Source organism: Typopeltis vanoorti, chromosome 21 (assembly GCF_054136105.1).
Source record: "Typopeltis vanoorti isolate ZY-2024b chromosome 21, IOZ_Tvanoo_1.0, whole genome shotgun sequence".
Lineage (NCBI taxonomy): Eukaryota > Metazoa > Arthropoda > Arachnida > Uropygi > Thelyphonidae > Typopeltis > Typopeltis vanoorti.
The window spans coordinates 12,142,627-12,163,653 of NC_143569.1; the positions used below are offsets into that span (position 1 = coordinate 12,142,627).

At 37.9% G+C, this 21,027-nt stretch overlaps 1 protein-coding gene across 4 annotated transcripts in view; it reads left to right on the forward strand.

The window, feature by feature from the left end:
* Nucleotides 1–18,185: 18,185 nt before the first annotated feature.
* The window catches only part of LOC150094624 (ATP-dependent RNA helicase DDX54), a 350,258-nt gene continuing 347,416 nt past the window's right edge, over nucleotides 18,186–21,027 (forward strand). For 2 of the 4 annotated variants that reach the window (XM_090411065.1, XM_090411068.1), the window contains exon 1: nucleotides 18,274–18,647. The gene's annotated coding sequence lies outside the window, so the exon portion shown is untranslated. Of the gene's footprint in view, nucleotides 18,218–18,273; nucleotides 18,648–21,027 lie in introns of those variants that run through there. The other 2 variants (XM_090411066.1, XM_090411067.1) reach the window with 2 other exon arrangements.

The following is a 21,027-nucleotide window of genomic DNA, read 5'->3' on the forward strand; positions in this document are numbered from 1 at the left end:
ATAATTAAAATGTCCAGAAAAGGTAATTTCCCTTCATTCTCAAGTACTAGGGGAACTTGATCTTGTGGTGAAATGACTTTATGGAGGCTAGAAATGCATATAACACAACTACACTGTGCTTCCATATTATGAATATGTCGTCAACATATCTCCTCCAAATTGACAGCTTAGGATTTGAACGTAACATGATGTCATTTTCAAACTTCTCCATGAATACGTTCGCACAGGAAGGGGATATTTGGTTTCCCATGGCAAGACCCGAAAGTTTTTTTGTTAATTTTTCCATTCCATCGGAAAAAATATTAAGTTAAGACATTGTTTATAGAATTATGTTGAGGAAACAGATCATCTATGATAACCACAACATCGTTCATCGGGACATTTGTAATTAATGACACGACATCAAAACTAGCTAGAATGTCTGTTCTTGAGATTGAGATTTCTCTCAGCTTTTCTACAAAGTGTTGAGTGTTTCTGATATATGCATCTCTGTGTCTGATGTGTGTCATTAGTAGATGAGCGAGATTTTTGATAACAAATAAATTGTTGAGTTGCTACTATCCAAAATCGATCAGAGAGGAACATCGGTCTTGTGTATTTTCGGAGATCCATATAAACGTACAGTTAGCGGATGAATGAATTTTATTTTTTTTACTTTAGAACCGTGGGCCATGTAGGCATATTACGTTGGTTGTTGGTTTCTTCATGGTTCGTCCAAGAAGGATCAGAATCTAATTGACAGTTAGTAGATGTGTCAGAAAGTAAAATTGAAAATTTTGACACATGATCACGCGTATTCAAGATAACGGTAGAATTGCCTTTGTCAGCCTTCAGTATTATGCTATCTTTATAGTAAAATAATAAATCGGAACTTATAACTTATAACTTTTGTGGCTGGATGTACCCCAATCCCATGGATTAAAACCCCTTCATCTCTATGAAAATTGGCTTCAATTAATGAGAGTTTATCGAGCACTTGGCTCACCCATTTTCCGGCAGTGTGGGAGCGTCTGTACCGATTTCGGGCGCTTGTGTTCCCGCCTATCGTTCTCATCGTAGTTAGATGACTCTAGAATGAGTTCATTGTGTTGAATACCTGCTTTGGTGAAATATGTAATGGCAGTATCACTGAGAAACATTAGAATATACTGAATGTCAGCGTCTCGGTGGAGAAGAGTATTCCTGACAAACCACGGAGCATTGAATATAATACGGAGACATTTGTACTGGATGACCTATACTTGTTGATGTTACCAGGGGAGGTGTGACCCCACGCAGGAGATCCGTAAGATATTCTGGGGCTTACGATTGCTTTGTAGATCCGTAGTTTGTTTTCAGTGCTGACACGGCTTCTTCGGTTGAGAAGAGAGTAAAGAAGATAATTGCGGAGTTTCACTTGTTGCAGGCATTATCTATGTGAGAGTTAAAGTTGAGACGGTTATATAGTTGAATACCTAGATATTTGATGCGGGATTTCCATGGGATAGCTGTGTTGAAAAGATTGACTTCTCCGTAGTGGGATGCCTTCTGTCTTGTGCAGAGAATGGCAGTGCGTTTGCAGCATTCACAGCTATGTTCCATTTCCTGAGCCATTTTTCTAACTAGGTTTGTTGCTGCGGATTGTAAACACTGTGTAGCTAAGTACGGTCTGAGAGATCTACTCAGAATTGCTATATCGTCCACATAGCAAGCTATGGTGGTTGATGTCGTGCTAGGGACGTCAGAAAACAAAGATGTTAAAAAGCAGCGGCGAGAGCAACGAGCCTTGGGGATCACCTGAAGTGATTCTTTTCAAAGAGTATTTGAGTCCTCTTCACTTGACCTGAAATTTCCGGTTTTTTAAAAAGGAGTCAATAAGCTTAGTAAGGAATAGTGGAATGTTGGCTGTAAACAATTTATATATGAGGCCTTTGTGCCAAACCTCATCAAAGGCCTTGCAACATCTAAAAAGATAGCTCCTATATGTTGTCGCCAGTTAAAGCCAGTTGTGATGAATTCCGTCAATCTGTGAATCTGTTGTGTAGTACTGTGCCCGGTTCGAAACCCAAACTGATCTTTCGGAATTACAGGGTGTTCGGGATAAATTTGACATAGTTATAATTAATTATATTTTTCCGTAAGTTACATGTATTAACACACACTTCTCTTCATTTAAAAGTTTGGACCCTTCTTCATTCATATACAAGAGGTCAGAAAGGATGGATAGCTGGAACCCACCTGAATCATGGAAGAGAATAACTTGTATCATGATGATTCGTGCCCGCCATCAAAATAAGGATATTACGACTGCTGCCCAATGCTCCCTGAATACAGTAAAAACAATCAGGCATGAACTAGAGACTTGCAATGGTGACTACGAGGATGTAGCAAGAAGAAAGATCCCTAGCAGACGATCTGATTGCGTTCGTACAGCAGAATTCCTCGCAAATCTGCAGGAACAGGTGTTGAAGAACCCTGGCATTGGAATTCGGGCTTTGTTCGTGGAGTTGCTAACTGTAGTCAAGCCCTGGATAACAAGGGTAGCCAATGGTAGGCCGTATGTATGGCAGCAGGATTCGGCCCCTTGCCACACCTCTGGGAAAAGTCAAAAATGGTTGTCTGAAAATTTCTACGACTTCACCAGTCCAAATGTTTGGCCTCCAAACTCCCCAGACCTTAACCCCATGGATTATTTTGTATGGGGCGCAGTTGAAAAAGACACCAATCGCACTTCCAGTAATACAAAAGCCCAGTTAATGGATAAAATTAAAACAGTTTTTGCGGCCCTTCCCAGGGAGACTGTAGCATCAGCTTGTTCGAGGTTCCGAAGCAGAATTGAAGCTGTGATCGATGCTAATGGTGGTTATTTTGAGTAAATCTTGTTGATAGTATTGTAATTAACTCTGCCTGTAATGTTTTTTTGTCAATTCATTAAATTTAATAGATACAAAGAAGATTTTCTTTTTCCTTACGAAACTGTCAAATTTATCCCGAACAGCCTGTATGTTGTTTTTGTTCACCACATCTTGAGAAAAGCGGTAATTGAGGCGCTTTTCCTAGCTTATGAATGAGGATTATGTCTGCTTGTTTCCATCGGGCGGGAAAATAATTTAATCTGAGTATTGCATTTATAATAGCGCCTCAGTAGTGCAACTGGAAGAGCGACGGTACGCTGCGCCCTTCAATTGGAAAAGGCCTAAGTTCGAGCCTCGTCATAACGGGAGGAATCTTTATATCGACTTTTTTAATCGAAGATGAGTTGGCCGATCTCATACGGCAGTAGCATGGTTTTATCTTACGGAAACTCGGGTTTTTCATCCCACATACAGACAAATCGGCTCTTCAGAATACACGCAATTTACAGTCAAAAAATACTAGTTGTGGTAGTGGTGATGGTGATGGGCAGTAGATGGCGCTGATGTAGATGATTAGATGAGGTTTGGTGTAGAGGTGGAGATGGAGAGTTGTACAATAGGTGTTCTCCCGGGATGAGAGTTCGGAAACCTTGGAGGTGTCACGAAAATAATAATAATAATAATAATGGCCACCATATGCATGACAGCTTTGTACTGAAGTTCTAATGCAACTGCAAGAGCCTCTGCATTTTCATTGTCACTTTATATTATACCTCTTTCTCAATGAATGAGCTAGATATTGGAACAATCTGTAGCTTTTGCCAGTTTCCATAAAGAGTTATCTTCAGCTTTCAGGGAACAAAGTTTTCTTTCACATTACTGATTTCTGTAGTCTTTTAGTACATAACAAAGTCAGTCTGATGCTCTATTCAGATCTTAGCGGTCTTGGGGAGATAGCATGTTGTGAAAACGGCGTCTGATTTTGTTTTTGTTTCTAATTAGAGAAAGGATTTCTTCTGGAAATAGGTTTGCTTGAGCTGGGGTGGAAACAGAGGAGGCTGCGACTAAGCTAGTTTGAATTTTGTTTTCTAGGTTGTTGACCCGCGTCAATTTCTTCACGGGAGGAGATATTTGGTACTGAATCTATGATAGTGTTGATAGTATTTGGTACTGAATCTATGATAGTGTTGATAGTAGCCTTGAAGTTTGTGAAATTAGTAAAGAATTGACTGGGAATGAGTTCTGGTTCCTCTTCCAGTTTTAAAAGTACTGGGTTGTGGTCTAAACTGAGGTCGTTAAACACTTTCAGTTGGAATTGATGAGATGTATTTTTGAATATAATATAGTTATATCTAATACATCGGGCAATCCGTGTGTTCCATAGTGCGTTGGTTCAATCGGACCTGCGATGATAATATTTCTCAGCCTAGCAAAATTGTGAAGGATTTTTCCGTTGTAATTGTAACACCTGCTGTTCCATAAGGGATGCTTAGAATTTAGATCTCCTGCAACTATTGTTGCTTCCGTAGCGTGAAGCAGCTGAGAAAGATCAGAGAATAGCAGCAGAGTTCTGCCTGGAGGGTTATAACAGAAAATATTTTCAAAATACCTGTTTTATTGGTATGATTTTCTATGCCAGTTATTTCCAGATTGGTTGTAGGGATATCTTTTATTTCATTATAACGAATGTTTTTCTTGGCAAAGATCGCAGTGACTCCACCTCTGGCATTGAGTCTGTCATTTCAGATTAATGAGCAATTCCTCAGCTTGGGATTATCGCAGGGCCGTAGATGAGTCTCGTTGATTTATAGGATATCAATTTTGAATTGATCAGCAGATTCTTGAGGTTCTATAATGTTGTTACTGAGCCCATTAGCATACCAGAATGCGACCTGTGTGGAATTTATTGTGATGGCCGGATTATCCATTAACCACTCTACCGGCCACGACGTATATATATATATATGTCCACATTTCCATGGATGCGAAGTGCATATTAAAATTTTAATACCATTGATATTACACTGAAATTTATGATGATACGAAGCGTTTGAGGGTGCGTATTTGATCTTTAATGGCCGGTAAGGTGGTTAATATTTGAGAATATGACTTGGGTATTTTTGAGAAATCTGTTTGTATCGGCCTGGTTTGGAGTTGATTTGATAAAATCTGTTAGCATTTCTCCTAAAATGGCGGCAAGCATCGCGGCATGTGTTTTGACTGCTTGGTATAGTTTTTGCCGATTTGGTGTGTGAGGAAACCACTGAGGTGTACGATCTGTTTCTTGTAGAAGCTCGAAAAGGGTTTTCTGGTGTAGGTGGTGCAGCATGCTTCTGAGTTGATGGGACTCCTGTTTCTCTAGCTTTAGACATATTAGATGGATGGAATGAGCAACCTTTGTAGTTCGTCGGGTGCGGCCATCGCGATTTGGGCATTTAGCGGGAGCAGTGCGTAGTTTAGAACATTTATGAGAGGAATGATTGCCTCCACATTTAACCCACTTGTACTCTAGCCTGCAAAGCTTCTGCACATGCCCATATTTCTGGAAGCGATGGTATTGTCCTGCAGATGTTTTCCTTCTGAGAGGATCTGTCTTAATTACTAGGTTGCAAACAATTTTTAGATCATATATTTCTCTCTGATTTTTACTAATTTCTACTAAAACCAGAGGCATGGGACGTTTGTCTGCACCGTACATGCGGGAGTCTTCTATAGGTTCTAATCCTTGTGGCTTGAGGTCAGCGGCTATCTCCTCTGACGGTATTGTTACCACTAGACCTCTAATTACTGCTTTTAAGTTTTTCTCTCTTTTTAGCTGGAATGTGTGATATGGTATTTTCAGCTCATCCATAAATTTAGTAAGCTGACGGTAGTCCGATGCTCTTTCTGGTTGAATGCGAACACCTTCATCTGAATTTTTAGCAGAGGTGAACTTGATTAAGGTGTTCTTCATTACCTCCGCTACTGTCGACCATTTGTCTTTAGATCTTAGAATCACTGGTGGAATTCTTTCTTTGGAGTGACTCGCTGTGTTCACTGAAGCTGCTCTTTCAATGGGCTGTACCGATGTTTCCATCTGTGCTATTCTATCTTTGGGCTGAGCCTCTGATTCTGCTGTTGTTTCAGGTTCTGTTACTGGAGACTTCTACTTACGCTTTTTTTCTACTGACCACCTGATAGTCTATAGAGTCATTTGAGTCCATTACGGGGTGTCTGCTAGCTGGCAACATACTCTCCCTGGTGTTATCTTCAGAAGTGCTGGAAAGTGTATCAGGGGGTTCGTCGTCCTCTGATTCGACTTCAGTAATCTGGTGTATCTCTACCCTACCGGGCCATTTGGAGTTAAGAAGGTATCCAACATGTTTGAAAACTGCAAGTAGTTAATTAAAGTATAGGTCATCATATGGGGTATTCATGCTTATGCCTAATCTTAAGTTTGAAGGGCGTTTCGCTTAGAACTAGGCCTGCCTTGTCCCTTCCTAACACCGAGTGTAGACCGACAGTGGAAATCTCCTTTTTAAAGGCGGAAGACAACTGTCGGGCACTGGGCAGGGAACAGGAGAGGGCCTGGGAAATTTTCAGTGAAATAAAATCTTACCTTGAACAATATGTAACTGAAAGAATGCTGTGTTGAAGATCACTGTCAATCAGGACACTCTGACTCGAAAAATCTACCGAACATGACCATAATCACTACCCAATAATCAATAAATCAGATAACGCCTTTTATTCTATAGAGTCATTTGAGTCCATTACGGGGTGTCCGATAGCTGGCAACATACTCTCCCTGGTGTTATCTTATAGGGAGTAGGCGAGGCCTTTATACCCTATCTTGTATTTGGAGACTGAGTGGGCAGTTCAATCTCCACTGCTATCCAATCAGAGATAGATCGCCCATGCCTATGTCTAATTATTGCAGCCACCAATGGAGAGGTTGGCAAAAAAGTGCTGCCATCTCTTCGTACCTAATCCCAGCAAGATAAGTTACTTTTTGAAATAATGTGGGTAGTAAGGTCGATTTTCCTGAGTTTACGGGATAAAAAACCTGGTTGTCCGTGCCAGAGATCGACTAACTCGGGAACCGGTCGAAGAAAGGCTTAGAAAAAGATCCTCCAGTCCGCGACTAGACTTGAACTTAAGTCAAACTTCGAGCGACCAAACGCAGAGGACGGAAGCTCCACTTCAACTGAGCTACACAGGCCTTATCTTTATTATTCTCTAAATGAAAGAGTGCTGTTTTTTCTAAGGAGCTAATGTTCTTTTTAGGCGGACGAGAAGACGAGAGAAGAATCGCAGTCTTTTATCCAATATCACTTCAACTTTTCGGATCAAAATTTAGCACCTGAAGAAGTGTGCATCCTAAAAAAATGTTTCAACTTTGCAGTCGCACCAGAGCACATAGCTAAATTGGATACTATGTGTAACGTCGAAATAGCCCTTTGATTTTTATCAGAACCTGTTGCAAATGATACCATCACAAGCTAGATATAGATTTTATGGATTATCCGTATTTCCTTGGAAACTTATATATACAGTAGATATATGTTTTTTTCCGGTTAACTTGAGGCGGCGAGTGTAAATGCCTATTGACTAATACTGCTTGAGCATATGAGCACAGTTTAACTTATTGCAAATGGGTTGGATTTGATTATGATATGTTGGTGTCCTTGAAATTATTATTATTATTTTAACGGTGTCTCCATGGAGTCAAAAGACTCATCGCGGGAGACCCGACATTCACACACTAACCATTATTTACACAATACCTGTCATACCTCTCCTTAAATTCATTCACAGTTGAAGCATTCACAACCAGTTATGGCAAAGCATTCCACCCATTCACAACCCTCCAAGTAAAAAATCTAGTCCTAACACCCTTGTTAACCACACTCTTACACAATCTCCAGGGATGGGCCCTCGTTCTCTCACATCCTGCATTGGTCTTAAGAACACCATCAGTATCAATCCTGTAAAATCCCTTTAACAATTTAAATACTTCTATCATATCTCCTCTCCTACGTCTACCAGCTAGTTTTTGGAGCCCACAGATCATCAATCTATCCTCATAGGGAACATCCCACAGACCTGCAACAATCTTTGTAACCCGCCTCTGAATCCTCTCTACCACTTCCGCATCACCAAGAAATCCTAGCGACCAGATCTGTGCACGATAGTCCAAATGCGGCCTTATTAATGCCTTATAGAGTGGAACAATAACTTCCCTATCCCTTCTTGTTAGTGTGTTCCTCAACAACCATGTAATTTAATGTGATGTTTTGGCAATCTTAGCAATATGCCCTTTAAACTTAAGTTCTCTGTCCACAATAACTCCCAAGTCTCTTGTCTCATCAACTTCCTGCAGTTCAGTTCCGTTAATATAGTAAACAGCATGCGATGTCATCCTCCCGAAGTGCATCACCTTACACTTAGCCACGTTGAACTGACAGCCATTTACCTCAGTCCATAGCGTCAGCCTATTTAAGTCATCCTGTAAAATATCCACATCATTTGAATTGATTATCGCTCTTCCCAATTTTGATGTTTGAAAAAAGTTTGTTATAAGTGTGTGTGTGTGTGTGTGTGTGTGTGTGTGTGTGAGAGAGAGAGAGAGAGAGAGAGAGGAAGAATAATTTCTCTCATTTTTTTTCTCACTATAATATTTATATAATGCCTGTTTCAGCTCTCTAGTTTCCTAGGTTTCTGTCGTTTCTGACATGATAGACAAACTGCATTTCTGTCGAAACGCAGTTTTTTATCATGTCAGGTATGTAAAAGTTTCGGGTAACTTTTCCGTAATGATTTTTATACTCATGTGTTATGCAGTTTGTTGACTGTGGACTTGTTATCTGTTATTTTGTTCTGGTTACTCTGTAGGTTCCACTGAGGAAATGTTTTAACATGAATGTGTAGTGGCGTAAGAGTTTCACCTTAAATATTTTGTGTTCTGTTCTTGCTGCCCGTATAAGTGTAGGTTGTTCTCTTCTTTCACAGAATATCAGTTTTACTATTTTCTTTTGCAACCATTGAAATCTTATTTAAAGTTTTAACTAAATTAAATAATTTAACTAAAATGTCTTCTCCTCAAATGACAATCAAGTCTCATTCCAAGTACATTGCACCCCGCTGAAGCTGATCTTTCAGTCAAGTACGATGAGAGCGGTGGATCGTAACCTGCGGGTAGTGTCTATAGTTTACTGATTGTGATTCAATCTGAGTATAATACCACTGATTGTTAATCTGGGATAGGCCAATTTTCAACAATATGACAAACAGATAGGCGTGCAATATGACACTCTATCTATAACAAATCTTTGATACTTCCGTCAACCCCTTTCTCGCAGCCATGTCACCAGAATATTGGCGAACTGATTTTGGATCATCATATTCTTCCAATTTATACTGGCTACAAATCTTTGTTCCAAGCTATATTCTCTTTTTTCTATTATATTCTTATTCTTCCTGCCTTTTTTCCAAGTTATATTCGTTTACAAGCCCTGCTCGTGATCCATGTTAACAAAAGTAAACATTACCACTAGAAGTAAAGCTAACAAACATTCCTTAAGATCTCAAAGTACAAATGTATAGGAACTAAAAAAACAGAAGTAAACTTGGAATGTCTCATAAACAGAGCAGCTTGTTAATTTTGACAAACTGCTATTCATGATGCATTACTGAATCTAAGAATTAGATTATGTATATGCACTGAGACCTTACTTTTGCCCTCACTTTCGTTGAAATGTATCCTTTTTTGCTTTTTGTTTTCAAATTACATTTCTTTACCCTCTAGTTCTGTAGGGTAGCTCATATTGTTTTTTTTTTTTTTTTTTTTTTTTTAAATAACGAAACCTGTGGTGCGATCATATTTTATTATTAGTTCATATTTTGGATGACTGCTATGGAGAAAACCAGAACAGCAAACACTTAATAAGCTAACGTCTTTTTATTCGCTTATAGGGAGTAGGCAAGGCCTTTAAACTATATCGAGCATTTGGAGACTTAGTGGGCAGTTCAATTTCAATTTTCGTTTACCCTCTCTTTCGTTGAAATGTATCCTTTTTTTCGCTTTTTGTTTTCAATTTATATTTCTTTACCCTCTAGTTCTGTTGGGTAGCTCGTAGTGTGGACGACTGCTTTCATATGGAGAGAACCAGAAAATTAAACACTTAATAAGCTAACCTCTTTTTATTCCCTTATAGGGAGTAGGCAAAGCCTTAAAACCATATCGAGCATTTGGAGACTGAATGGGCAGTTCAATTTCCACCGGTAGCCAATCAGAAATAGCTGGCCTCTATCAATCACTAATTATACGCAGCCCCCGATGAAGAGACCGGCAAACAAGTGTTTCCATCTCTTGGTACCTATTCCTAATAGGGTATGTTACTGTCTGAAATAATATGACTTCTACCGACGATTTTTTAAGTTTATGCGATGAAAAACCCGAGTTTCCTTGAGAAAAGAATCGCTTGCACGTGCTAGAAATCGACTATCTAGCGCACAGGATGCAATCTCCGCTTCCACTGAGTTACGCATGCCTAAATAAATTCAGGCTTGTTATTTTAGTTACCTTCTTAGAAGAAAATTTTATATACATTTTTCGGGATAGAACGGTATATCGGCGAGTCAGGATTTCTCCTGGAAAGTCAGTTTGTCACCTATTCAACTTAAAATCTTTCATTAATATGTCCAAATAGCCAATGATGAATTATTGTTTTTCATAAATATTAGAATGGTTTGAAACCTTTTCTGCCTCGACCATAGATGGCAACTATCGGCAAGATTTTTTTCAAAGTTGACACATCTCTCATAAGCTTCCATATGAAATTGCATAAAGTCATTTTATAAAGTAGTTTATTTTATGCTGCTGTCTAATGTGAGATAGAGGCCCATAGGACTAAATATATAATTATTAAAAGTTTTTTTTCTCTCTCCCTTCCTTATGTTATAAATAAAGTTGCCAAGAATTATATTCTTGGTTTCATCCTTTATCGAAGTGTAAGCAAAATAAGTTTGCATGTGAAGTAACTTCACAACTGGGCTACTTGTACATAGAGGCTAATCACTTCACACCCATTACCTTAGTATCCCATAATGCAAAGCACTCATCCTTACAGGCATGTATAATGCTATGCGTTATGGGAAGGGCTTCCTTCGCTCTCACCGATGAGACCTGAATAAAGGTCGTAACTGGAATGGGTGGTGACCCTTCCCATAATGCATCGCATTATACATGTCTGTTAGGATATGTACATTGCATTATGAAATACTTAGGCAATTGATGTGAAGTCATTAGCCTTATGTACGTAGCCGATTAATAAAGTTACTTCACGCGAAACTTTGATTGCTTACATTTGGATAATGGAACCAAGAATGTAATTCTTGGCACTTCAATTTATAACATAACCAAGTGAAAGAAAAAAATCTTCACCAATTGCAGGTTTAGTCCTGCTGGTTTCTATCTCACATCAGGTTGTTTCGAATGAACTGAACTCTTGTTCTACTACCCCCCCCCCAAAAATAAAACATCATGTTCCTTCTATCCTCTCTGAAGTTTCAATTGCATTCTATTCCTATGACCACATCATGCTCAGTTAACCAAGTCTCTAATTAATACCTATACTTTTTGGCCAAGTTGTGCTTGTCAAATGTCAAATTCTCCTTGTCCTTATTTCAAAGACTTCCGGCATTAGTATTCATAAACTTCAAAAACTCCCTTTATCGCACAACGTCACTTACATCTTGTGTTACTTAGTTCACTACAGTTAAAGACCACGGGTGCCCACTTATAAGCCTCCGGGTTTTCCTGGACCCACGCTAACTTGCATCACCCCCTAATTGTTCTGGTTTCCCTGATGCTCCACTTCTGAAGTCTCATTGAACAACACTTTCACAAAACTCCTCACATGAGATTCATTCAGATGCATGCCATCAATATTATATAAATTCTTCCTTCCATCAAACTCAATCCACAAGTCCACAAACTTTACACCGTTCCTTTTACAAAATATGCACACTGGCTCATCCGTAATCATTGCTCTCCATCACAACTCCCTTCTATCAAACCATGGCAATAGACTCACAACTTTTTCTTTTTCTTCCTTTCTTTTTTTTTTTTTTGCATGCTCTAGAAATTCTTTCATGCCTTCTTACATACCACGCTTGTCATCCACTAAATCATTCGTTATTTAGTAGGTGCGAAATGGATGAATGAAGATGTGAATCATGCACTTTGAAAGAAGACAGCATTATGGTAGCAGCTTAAGATGAGTGGTAATAATCAGTTCCATCAGTTTCTTACTGTTTGCGCAAGTTTCCTTGCGCAAACAGTAAGTAAGAAAAGAGTCTTGCTTTGTAAGGGAAGGAAAATTGCAATATGAGGAGGGGTTAGGGAGTTTTATCAAATATGTGGCCAGTAGAAGTAAGAATGATTATGGAGGGATAATACTAATGAATATGGTTGAATAGGATATAGTTCAGATGTTAATGAGCAATCGATGAAGGTATTTCATCCTCGTCTAGATAACGCCATGTGGAAACTGGGCGCAGTAAGAAGGAGCCACTGATGGTGAATGAACAGGAGGTACATTAAGAATTGTGTGAATGATTTAAATAAGGCTGTACGATAGTGGTCTGATAAGTTCTCGGCCTCGACAATTGATGGCAACACAATCGGCAAGATTTACATCTGTCATAAGCATCCCTGCAAGTCATTCTATCAAGTAGTTTGTTTTATACTGCTGTCGGAATCAAAAATGCATCCCTTGAATTGGATAAAATTGAGTATCGGGAAGTTATAAAATTCTTTGTAAAAGAAGGTTTAACGGCAAAAGAAATTCATTCGAATTTAATAAAAAATAATGGGCATTCTTCTCCTTCGTTTTCGACAATTAAGAAATGGGCTGCTGAACCACGCTACCGCCCAGGACTTACATAAACGTACACATTACCATGGATGCGAAGTGATATTAAAATTGTAATACCATTGATATAATATTGAAATTTATGATGGATACGAAGCTTTTGAGGATGCGTATTTGATCTTTAATGGCCGGTAAGGTGGACGAGGCCGTACCAGCCTTCAATATGATCCACGTGATGGATGTCCAAAAAGTGTAACCACACGAGATATCATTGATCAAGTGCACCACATAGTATTGGATGACCAGCGATTCAAAGTGCGTAAAATTGCTGAGACTATAAATATAAATATAAATATAAATTAAAAAATATATAAAAGAACGGACAGGATATATTTTGCATGAAGAAATATTTTGCATATAAAAGGCTTTGCTCAAGATGGGTGCCGCGATTGCTCACAGCAGATCAAAAACGCAATCGAATGAAAATCTCTGAACAGTGCTTCAAGAGTTTTAACAAGAATTAAACTGATTTTATGCGTTGATATTTTATTATTGTTGATATTTAGATTCACCAGTACACACCAGAATCCTAACAGCGTCAAAACAGTCGACAGAAGCCGTTTGTTCGGCACCAAAGAAGACAAAGTCGGTTCGATCAGCAGGAAAGGACATATCATCGGTGTTTTGGGAAGCTAAAGTAGTTTGCTTTACTATAATCGGGAAATATTATTCCGATCATTTAACCAGACTAGACGAAACAATTCGTCTAGAAAACACCCGGTTTGCAGAAGGAAAAAAGCATCTTTCATCATTACAATGCACCTGCCCACAAAGGTGTTTTGGCAATTGAAAAATTAAGGGATCTCCATATGAATTGTTGGAAAATCCACCCAGTTCCCCATATTTGGCTCCCTCTGACTTCTATCATTTCCCAAAACTAAAACTCTTCCTTGCTGGTTAGCTTTTCTTCTTATCTTTTTCGAATAAAGGCCTGACTGCAGCTGTATAGGGGTATATTGCAGATCTTATTGAGAATCACTACAGCGACGGAATAAAGGCGCTGGAGCACTGCTGGAATAAATGTACTAGTCTTAAGCAGTGGCGAATTTGGGTATAGGCCTGGGCTTATAGCGGCAAATTTTGAGGGGTGGCGGAAAATTTCCAGGCTCTCATTTTTGTAATTATAATATGTTCCTTATATGCCGCATCTGCTCACAAGTAGAGAAATATTTTTCTTTTCCTTAATGTAAGTGTAGTCTGCAAGTATATTGGCATGAAATCAGATTCTACATACAGACCGAGACAGGTGCAAGGAAAGCTACTGTATTATTGTTGGTATCTTGACACAAAGGCAATAGGGATCGCGTTCGGGAAAGATTGATGCTAATTAATTTTGTGTATTATTCTAACTGTGTAGTATAATTCTAACTAATTGTAACAACTTTTCTTTCATTATTATTTCAAATTCAAATTAAGATCGTTAATTGTTGCCCTTTCTTCAACTCTTTAGTTCAGTATCCTGGTATTTTTATGCTAAATCTGAAATTATTTTTAGAGTTTTTAGTGCCTTTGTCATATGTCGTTATCAGAGTGTGGTAATACTGCTTTATTGTTTTGTTTTTAAAAAGGTATAAATTGTGTAAATCATTCCAATACTTCCTGTATGTTGTTAATTACTATTTAAATTTTAAAACTTGAATGACGGTAGAAAGCGACTTAGTGATAATGAATATAAGAAGAGGAGAAAAGGAAGCGAAAGAAGTGGTTGAGGAGACGGAAATTGAATCTGTTTCAAATGACGTGCCTATAACAAATCCCAACAATTTGGCAGCACAGGTGATAGTGAGTAATGACCCAGCTGAGTGGATTCTAAATGATGTAACACGCGAGTATATCGCAGTTAACGGGTTTCCACAAAATTTAGACAGTGATCATTCAAAATCACAAAGAGCTTATCCTGACATAGTAAGACATGTTTCTAAGAAACTCATTGAGAGGAATCAGATTAATGGCAAAAAATATATATGAGCGATTTTCGTGTTTACTCTCTTAGTACCAGAAAGATCTTTTGTGCACCTTGTCGCCTTTTTGGTGTAGGGGAGCTGGCGATAGTCACTTTTTCAGTGGATTTAATGACTTGAAAAATGCAGAAGCACGAGCGAGTCATCACGAGAAAGCAACTAGTCATATGAAATGTCTGATAGCTGTGACACAAAAAGCAAATCCCACATAGTTTTCAAATCGAATAAGAAACTTTCCCCTTAATTTAAATAATGTTTTCATTGCCGAAATGAAGCTTATTAGCTCTTTATACTTAAGTAAAAAAAAGCAAATCTTTCAGGGAGAATTGACTTACAAATAGCTCCGCAACTGGAAGAAGAAATTAGTACTGGAAGACCGTGTTATAACGAGTAGTTGCAGTTGCTAAAACATTGGCCAGTAGAGGACTTGCTTCGAGGGGAAATGATGACATTTTCATTTCTGTGCATAATGAAAATGTAATGAGGTGTCTAGAGTTAATTATTGAATTTGATCCCTTTCTTGCCGAGCACATTGCCAAAAGCGGGAAAAAATTAAAAGGTTTCGTTTCCAATCTTTCCTTTGCCTCGTATGAGAAATTTATTAAATAATGGGCGAGAAAGGAATCAAATTTATTGTGGAAGAACATAAAATAGTTAAGTACTATTCCATAAGTGTTAACTCAACACCAGACATGTCTCATGTTGATCAGCTGTCCTTCATTGTACGATATGTGAAAGAACATGGAACTCCTGTGGGTCGTTTCTTGCATTTCATTCCTAACGTAAGTCACAAATCTGAAGAGTTACAAGAGGCTATTTTGACTTAAGTAAACGATCTTGGAATGGATATAGCAATTTGCAGAGGTCAGGCATATGATAATGCTAGTAACATGTCAGGCAAGTACACAGACTCCAAGCAAGAATTCTCGAAATAAATCCATTGTCAGAATTCACACCGTGTGCTGGACATTCTTTTTTCAAATTGGAACTTGCTCTGCCGAATCCTGTCGGTACTCTCCCGCATTTTTTGATGTCCTTTAGAAACTACACATTTTTCACATCTTCAATACATCGGTGGAGTATTCTAAGAAAACACCTGGAAACTTCTGCAAAAGTAATCAAATGTCATTTGCCTACTCGTTGGTCAGCTCGTGATGATGTCTGTAGGAGTCTTCGTGAGGGATGGAAGGAAATAATTTCCACTTTGTCCGAAATTGAAAATGACACCAACCAGAAGAAAGTTACGCGGTGTGAAGCAAGTGGGATTTTACGGCAGCTTCGGTCACTGGAGGTTGGGATCATGACCTGCCTATTGGGTTATATTTTCGCAAGAATATATGCCACAAGCAAGAAATTACAAAGTGTAAACATTGATGTAGGAACAGAGTGCGAACTGTACGGGTCCCACGAAGAATATTTCAAAGAACTCGAGTTACTCCATGAATCCTATGAAAAACAGGGCAAGAAACCTAGTGGAGTTGACTGGTATGAGGAACAGAAAAAGAGAAAGAAAAAGCCCATCAGGGTTTTTGAAGACAGCGCAGATGAAAGTAACGAAAATGAAGACGAGTATAATCCACCATTCAGTTTCAAAAGTAGTACTTATGACACAATTTGGCACAGTCTCTCATTCGAAACGAATCGAAGAAAAGTGTTGTATGAAAACCTCTCGAAGGAGTTTCGCTTTCTCACAGCAATGCATGTGATATGTGAAAAGGACGTTATAAAAGGATCAGAAAATTTCGTGCATGAACACTTTTCATCTGATATTGAACCTGAATTTGTAAACGAATGTCTGCACTTTTGAGTGCAACTGAAATCAAGTGGCCTAGAAATAAACACATTCCTACAACCTTCACAGAAAATTCGAAATGAAGTCCTACACTGAATTCATCCCAATCTGGACACTGCCATTACGATTTTTCTGTGCAAGATGGCAACAAATTGCTCAGTTGAATGATTGTTTATCTCTCAAAAGGTTGGACTACCATAGAACAACTATGACAGAAGAAAGGCTCAGCAACTTGGCAGTTCTACATATTGAGAGCGATATTAGAAGGGCACTGGACTATAAGGACGTGATAAATACCTTCGCCGAGCGAGCGGCAAGAAGCAGAATATTCTAGGACATTTTGGGTGAATCATAATATATTTATTTATTTATTTATATTACGAATTTACGATATAAATAGGTTATGCATGTAAATCAACGTGTTCATTAAATATTAGCGCGGCACTTCTGTGGGACTAGGGGCGGAAAATACCTAAGTACGCTGTTGGTCATAAGGGAGATTATGTTGAAAAATAAAAGTAATTTTAAAATTATATTCCTTTTTTCATTGTTAGGCCGAGAACTTTTCAGACCACCCTCGTATCTAAATACGTACATATAATGAAAAGAAACATATTAGTATGAGACGTTTCATGAATTCACAAGCATAGATAGGAGCAGTGTAATAATTATTTACACTACATCAATATGAAACTTCACTCTTGTTTTTTTAGGCTCTAAAGTAAGTGTAGGAATGAAGGATGCTAAGTATAGTGGAGTAATACTCATTGAATTAATAGTATAATCTACACAATTGCTACTGATATACAAGTAGAATAGACAGTGCGTCAACACTATGTCTGTGAGATAGAGGTTGAAGTCAATTTTTGGGAAAGAAAGAGAGAGAGAGAGAGAGAGAGAGAGAGAGAGAGAGAGAGAGAGAGAGAGAGAGAGAGAGATTATTAATGAGCCGAAGTGCTTTTTTCTGGAAAGCATCAAGAAACTTTGGGAAATAATAGAATAACCAGCCCATTCGGAGGCAAAATAGCATCTTGAACAAAAAAGAATGCCTAGTTTTTTTTGGAAACTGAAAAAAATGCTGATATTTTCATTTACACAAAAATATAATTTAGACGTCAGACAAGAGAGTTCATTGTTAACAAAAGATTTGCACGAGTTCTGAAGAAAGGAGTGAAAATTAAATATTATTTTATTTTTTCTTGTACATTACTGAATGATTGGAATATGCATGTTGCCCCAGTCAGTCATTAGTGCTTCTCATTGATTGAATTTATAATGTGATTTTGTAAATAATTGAATTTACAGTTATAATATTAATAATAGCATAGATAAGTGATCGTCACTTTTCAGTACTCCAATTCTGGTGTATACTAGATCATGCTCGCGGGGAAGTGCTCATCTGAAGGCGTTCTGTGGCATCCAGAACGCCTTCAAAAGTTAGCAATCCGTTTGCAATTTGATTTTTTACTGCTGTTCAAATAATAAATAGTTTTTCTAAGTTATAATTACTTGGCTTTTAGTCATTAAATTTCTTCAATTTTTTTTTTTCGTGTATAGGATTAAGATGTGTGTATGTATATAACATAAATAAAGAAAAAAAATTAATATAGGTGACATTGATTCGTCATTAATCAGAAAATTACTCTTCAGCGCCATCTGAAATCGCGAAGTCTTCGTAAATATTGATTTTTAGCACGTGCTTTTATATTTTAGGTACTATTTTAGTTAATATTAGTTATGTATAATGTTCTTTGTAATTCATACAGTGTAGAATGATTTTTTTCTCAATAATTAGTGGCTTGTAGCCAATTAAGGATTGTTATTCTTATGTACAGCTGTATAAGATGATTTTTCGTTGTTATAGTCAGTACAGTTTCTAGTCAGTCAGTACAGTTTTTTACATTTATTCAGTTTTTTTTTCTTTGTCAAATCACGTAATTTACGAATATGAAAAACAATTGAAGTCAATGAGTTTATCAGCCGAACAACTTACAAGTTGGTATCTGTTGACAGAAAAATATTAACATCATATTACTAATAAAATTATTAGTAAAGAAAGGAACTTGCTATCGAACAATTCCAGGTTCCTTTGTAGTGCAAGCAGAGACGAACGAAGGCATATTTATTTAAAACAACAGGAAAGGTAAGGTTGGCAAAATAGGTGTTTGATGGAAGGCAAAATGTCTATAGAAAGACAAACTTCTCAATGAATTGACGATCTGATAATATTTGAGATATAATACTTAACTGGAACACATAATGCATACATGTAATTATGCAATATTGCTGTTACAGCCTATTTATTGCCAGTATTTACAGGAAATGTGTTATGACACTTATCCAGTTTAGTTACAGTGTTGTAATAACTGCTACTGGACATATTTATTATTATTACATGCAACTTCAAGGAGTCCTGACTCATCGACGGAGGCCCTAAATATCATGTCAAGATCTATTCATTATTTTTGCAGTATATATCATTCTTTGCTTTGAACTCATTCACAGTCATGGCACCCACAGCAGACTCTGGCAACCTGTTCCATTCATTCACCACTCTCCCAGCAAAACTAGTTCTAATATCTTTGCTAACCACACTTTTACCCAGTTTCCATGGAAACTGAGTAAGAGTGTGACCTTCTCTCACCACCACACCTGTTCTGAAAAATTTCCTCAGCATTAATGTTCTAGAAATCCCTCAGTAATTTGAATATCTCAATCATATCATCACTTTTCTTCCTATCAATTAGTTTTTGTAACCCACAAATCTTCAACCTGTTCTTGTAAGTTTCATTATGTAGACCTGCTACGTTGCCCACTTGTCTCTGGATCCTCTCCACCTTCTCATCACCAAGAAACCCTGGCACCCAGATCTGTGCACAATGTATTCTTCAGTAACTACGGTAAGTAATCTGATCAGCTGCCTTAGTCAATTTTGCAATGTTCTCCCCTAAACTTTAACTCCGTGTCCACTAGAACTCCCAAGTTTCTGCCTTCGTCAATTTCCTGGAGTACAGTTCCACCAGTGTGGTATACCATTGATAATCTTTTCACCCCAAAATGCATAACCTTACACTTTGCCATATTAAATTGACATCCATTCTCCTTTACCCAGTCTGCCAATTTATCCAAATGATTGCTCTATTGCTCTACTCAACTTTGCATCATCGGCAAATAACTGAACAGTTCCCCTCAGATTCTTTCTTATATCGTTAATGAACAAAGTAAATAGCAGCGGCCAAAAACAGAACCCTGCGGCACATCACTTGTCACAGGCCTAATAAGTATAATATCAGCTATATTAAGCAGAGCTGAGTTGAATATCTCAAGAGTTTCATCAGGTTTAATGCTATTTTTTTCATTACGTAATCTGAATAAATGATGATGATGAATAATAGTGGAGCTGGTGTGTACATTCATTATTTCTGATGATTTTACTTCTCGTCGCACATCTTCCAGTTAACTCCTGAATTGAAACTTATGTATAGACTGCATATTACATTGTATAATGTTTGATTTATGCAGTATCACTATATCATTTTGAATTGCTTTCTCTTATTCCCTTGACGTACGTGTTTTTTAATCTATTAAAGTAGAGAAATATATGCTTTTATTGCAGTTGTAAAGGAAAAATTGTTGACAGCCTTTGGCCTAATTATGGCAATTTTTTTCAATGATTTCTTCTGCAGTTTTTTCATAGATTCTCTCTCTTGCTTGCTCACATGCTGCATAAATCTTAGCCAGATGAAAATCGATCATTAGCAGGATTTTTTCTCTCAGAAACTCGGGGTTTTTCATCCCGCATACAGACAAATCGGCCCTTCAGAACACACACAATTTACAGACAAAAAAATACTAGTTGTGGTAGTGGTGGAGGTGGGCGGTAGATGGCATTGATGGAGATGATTCGTAGTAGAGGTTCGGTGTAGTGATTGAGACAGTTGTAGGTGTCCTCCCATGATGAGTTTTCAGAGGAGGTGAAATTATTATTATTCGTGACACCTCCAAGAAGGTGTCACGAATAATAATAATTACCCAGATGGGAAATCGATTTTTATATCTTCCTTTATGGCACACACAGGATATCCTGAAGGTACTACGTTATTCATGCAAGGGCACTCCACTCTACTACAAACAACACCGTCTTTCTCCCTACTACTTTATTCTCCCACTATATGCATTTGCTACCAATGCCATCTACCACCCATTACCACCACTATCTGCTGTCAACAGTATTCCTCCCAATTAGTCTATTTCTGTCAGCACTCCAATATTATCAGAATTTGTGTGTGTCTTCTAGAACACTTTTACTGTTCATAATGAACCATAACATGAATGAGAACTTACCTCTTAATTCATTAATCCACCTAGATGTTGGTCATCATGTGAGGTTTTTTTTTTTTTTTTGAAATCTTTGCATCAAACACTTGATTTCATAACCTTTCCTTTCCCATTCTGTTTAAGTAAACTTACCACCTTAGATTATCTCTGCTTGCACATTCTCCAGTGATAAGTGGCAAGTTCCT